This window comes from Plecotus auritus, assembly GCF_963455305.1.
Source record: "Plecotus auritus genome assembly, chromosome: 5".
In the NCBI taxonomy this organism is placed as follows: domain Eukaryota; kingdom Metazoa; phylum Chordata; class Mammalia; order Chiroptera; family Vespertilionidae; genus Plecotus; species Plecotus auritus.
The window spans coordinates 181462777-181467317 of record NC_137776.1 but is presented as its reverse complement, the minus strand read 5'-3'; positions in this window follow the sequence as shown (position 1 = coordinate 181467317).

Below are 4541 nucleotides of genomic sequence, written 5' to 3'. Positions count from 1 at the left end.
GGGTCGGAGGCCGCCAGCAGTGGCCATGCAGCCACCGCTGTGGAAAGAAGACTCCTCGGGCAGTTTGCCCTGCACCTCCCGGGCCGGAGCCGCAGCCTGGATACACAAGGCCGGAGCCACAGCCTGGATGCACAGGGCCGGAGCCACAGCCTGGATGCACAAGGCCGGAGCCACAGCCTGGATGCACAAGGCCGGAGCCACAGCCTGGATGCACAAGGCCGGAGCCACAGCCTGGATGCACAAGGCCGGAGCCGCAGCCTGGATACACAAGGCCGAAACCGCAGGCTGGATGCACAGGGCTGCTCCAGCAGCGAGTCCTCGGGCTGGCTGGGCCCTGAGAGCAGAGGTGGGGTCACAGTCAGGTGCCTGAGACTCTGCTGTGAACTGGGCAGCGTGTGCCCCCACAAGAGACTTTAGTGCCAAAAGCAGGCACTTGGGCATCGTGCCTTCCAACAGGATCGGGGTCCCTGGCGTTGAGCCCCGTGGGCAATGCGCAGGGGACCAGGGAGGGAAAGGGGTGTGCCCTGGTCAGGCCCCCAGCTGCCAGAGGCAGGGACAGGTGAGAAGCAGGTGTCGAGTCCACGGTGGAGCTGGCTCCCCTCGCCCTGCCCTTCCTCACATCCGGCCCTGCCAGCCCCGAAGAGCCAGGCCGGAGTGGGCTTCTCTGTGCAGGTCCTCCTCTCTACCCACCGGCAGGCTGCCTGCCCAGGGTGGTGCCCAGGAGAGGCAGGGAGGCGTGGTGGCTTCAGGAAGGCTGGCCTGCTCCTGCAGGAGGGGGCAGGGGGAGGGAGGGGGCAGCCCTGCCCCCTTCCCCACCTCCAGAAGCTCTGGGGGTACAGGGGTCAGCGACATTGTTGGCACAGTCAGTGTTTACTGAGCCCTTAGTGGGTGCCAGGACTCAGGTGGGGGTACCAGGTGGTGAAGACAGCCTGGGCCTGCCCGGTGGCTCCCAGCCCGGAGGGTACAGTCCAGACCTGTGGGCATGGACACGGAGCGTGGGAGCACTAGAGACAGGTGGAGAGCTGAACAAGGAATGAGAGGCCCGACTGGCGTGGCTCAGTGGCTGAGCATCGACCTATAAACCAGGAGGTCAGGAGGTCATGGTCAGGGCACATGCCCAGGTTGTGGACTGGATCCCCAGTGTGGGACGTGCAGGAGGCAGCCGATCCATGATTCTCTCTCATCACTGATGTTTCTCTCCCTCTCTCCCTCTCCCTTCCTCTCTGAAATCAATAAAAACATATATTTTTTTTAATGAGAGGAAGAGGGGGGTGGTGCAGGCCTTGCAGGGTCAACACAGCAGGTGCGAGGCCTCAGGGAGAGCAGTGGGCCAGGCTGGCGGAGACCTGGCCAGTTCCACAGGGCGGGGTCCTCAGGGCCCCAAAGAGGCCGCCATGAGCCGAAGTTCATTGTCGTCAGTATTTTCCCGTGTCCATCAGCCCTGAGTCACATTTCTGCTCCAGGCCAGAGCTTCTCACACTCACTGTGCAGCAGTCCAGCTGGGCGGAGAGGAGAGCTGGCTTCAGACGCAGGTCTCCGGCCCTGCACCCAGGCCTTCTAGCCTGGACGGCTGGTGGATGGAGCCCTGTAATCTGCATGTTAATAACAATCCTGTCTTTGTTTCCTCGGGCCGCTGAGACAAATGGCTACAAACTGGATGGCTTAAAATAGCAAGAGATGTATTCTCTCGCAGTTCTGGAGACTTAGGTCCGGAATGAGACTTACAGGGCTGAAATCAAGGTGTTGGCAGGGTCGAGCCCTCTGGAGGCTGCTGGAGAGAATGCACTTCTTGCAACTTCCAGCTTCGGGGGGCTGCATCCCTTGGCTTGTGGCCCCATCACTCTAATCTCTGCCTCTGTCTTCACATCACCTTTCCTCCTCTGTGTCAGATTCCCTCTGCCTCCCTCTTACAGGACACTCGTGATTACCTTAGGGTCCATCCAGGAAACCCAGGGTCATCTCCCCATCTCAAGATCTTTCATTTCCTCCATCTGCAGCATCCCTTTTGCCATCTAAGGTAACGTTTACAGGTTTCAGGGATTCCAACCTGGATATCCTTAGGGGCAATTATTCAGCCCCCCCGCCACCACCACCCTCCTGTCCCCCTAGTGATTCCAATGTAGAGGGTCCAGATACTCCTCTGAGAAACCCTAGTCTGAAGATTTGTTTATGTAACTGATGCTTCTCTCCCATGATTCTCTGAGCTTAGAGAAATGGGACACCACTCAGCAATCCCTTAACAAGTTTTCATGGAGCGTCCGCTCCATGCCACGCCCCGTGCTGGATGCTGTGGACACCGGGGTGAGGTGGACCCAGCCGGATAGAGGGATTATTTTTTCTGGGGACGGATCCAAAGGTTTCCTGAGTTTTTTCAAAGAAATCAGTGATTCAGAAAAGTTAACCATCAGAGCCGGACAGAGGGAGAATTGGGTTCCTCAAGAAGCCACCACTCCACCGGGCCCACAGGCGGATAGCGCCTGGCTTAGGTCATCCTGAGCCCCGTCACAGGCAATGCTCAGCTCATTCGTTCCCTTCTTTGCTGTCTCTTCTCCACCAGACCGCGAGCACCAGGAAGCCAAGGAGCCTCCCCCGTGGTCCAGCCCCCAGGGCCTGCGATCGCTCGGTCAGTGCTCGCAAACGTGCTTGCTGCAAACCAAACACAGACTCACCGTGTGAACCTGTCTGCATATGGCGTGACCTTTGGGTCAGTCCCTCTTTGAACCCCGTTGCCTTGGAGAGAGCAGAGTGGGGCTATGGTGGGGACCCCGCCCCAGGCAGGCTTTGGATGCTGTTGACCGAGGTTGCGGGAGCAGAAGGGGAAGAGCAGCACTGGCTTGGCACGGGCTGGGAGCAGGAGGCTGGGGTGCAGGCTGATCAAGTCACAGGGGACCTGGGAAGTCCTCAGAGACGCCCCAGCCCAGGTTGGACTCATCTGCCTGTCATTCCGGCTCATTTCTCTCGCCGGTATTGACCTGGTTGTTTGTCTGACGTGAGGATCCCCAGCTAGAGGTCAAGCCTGCCTCCTCCCCTGGACTTAGCACGCACATGGCGCATAGTAGGTCTCAATGCATATTCGTTGAATAGATGAGTTAATAAGATGCATGGGAAGCGTCTCTAGGGCTGTGACTTTTACTGAATTCCTGGCTTTGAAAAACTGATGAAACCTTTGGATCTGTCCCCGGACAAATGCGCCCAAAGTGTGCCTTATAGTTTCGGGGATATCATGGACACGCCCCCTCCCCCGCCCCAGGTCATCCATGAAGCTCAGCTGAAGGTCTTTCTAGGGGCTGGGGGAGGGGGGTGTCCAGAGCTACCTGGGAGGCTGTGGGGAAGATGTTACAAGAGGCACAGCGTGCAGCCCCCACTACAGTCTGGTGTGAAATGGGGTGAAGGAGCCTCTTTTCTTTTACTCTCTGGTCTCCAGGGGAAGGAAAGGAAGCGAGCATAAGGCCATCTGGCAGGAGGGGGGAGAGCGGAAAAACAGGGCCGGGTGGAGAGGGAAGGAGAAGATGCGAGAATCAGAGAGAAGGCGTGATGGAGAAGCTCAGCTCCGCGGAGAGAAGCAGGGCAGCTGGGGAACAAAGAGCGAGCGCGCGGCGAGGGCGCAGAGGCGCCGGGAGGGAACGGGCCTGCGGCCGCCTGGGCATCGGATTCCCTGTCAGCGCGGCTGATGAACGGGCTGCCTTCCAGCTCCGTGCGCCTCCGCGTTCCTGGCAACCCGGCGCGCGGCTTCCCGGCGGGGGCGGGGCCCCAGAAAGGTTACATTTGCACAAAGTGCCTGCGCGGTGGCTTGGGGGCTGCGGGAGGGGGCGAGCCGGGCGAGGAGAGAGAAAAGGCGGCGGCGGTCCGTGCAGCCTGGGTAATGGAAACATTCCTCTGGGGGCCGCGCAGAGAAATGCAGATCAGGTTACCCGCCAGCCGCACCCGGCTTCTCCGAGGGGGCGCCCCTGGTCAGCGCGCCCCAGCCCGTGCACTCAGCCCGTGCACCCCAGCTGGAGCAATAGACTGTGCGCCCAGCCCCTGCACCCCAGCTGGAGCAACTAGACTGTGCGCCCAGCCCTTGCACCCAGCCCCTGCACCCCAGCTGGAGCGTCCTAGCTTGTGCGCTCTAACCCTTGCACGGAGCCGTCGCACCCAGCCCGTGCGCCCCAGCCTGAGCATCTCTTCCGTGCACCCGAGTCACATTCTCTGGGGCCTCCCTCGCCTCGCCTCGCCCCCGCAGCTGCCTGCTCTGCCTCAGAAGGCAGGTGAAAGGGCCCCGCTTTCCCAAATCCCTGTGGTCCGCGCGTCCTCCTCTCTCCAAGAAGGCTGGCGTGTGGCTGGAGCCGAGCCCTGCAGGGAAGGTGACCTGATAGGTCAAGTTCCTGCTGACTTGGGGAGGGGGCTGCCGCTCGAGTCGGCTCCAGCCTTCCTGCATAGCTCGCCGGGTCTGCCCGGCCCTCCAAGGACTGGCTGTTGCCTCTGGCACCCAATTACGTGGTGTAAGCCTGTTCTTCCGCCGCTTTGCGCCGTGTCATTCCCCCGGTCCCAGGCCATCTGCG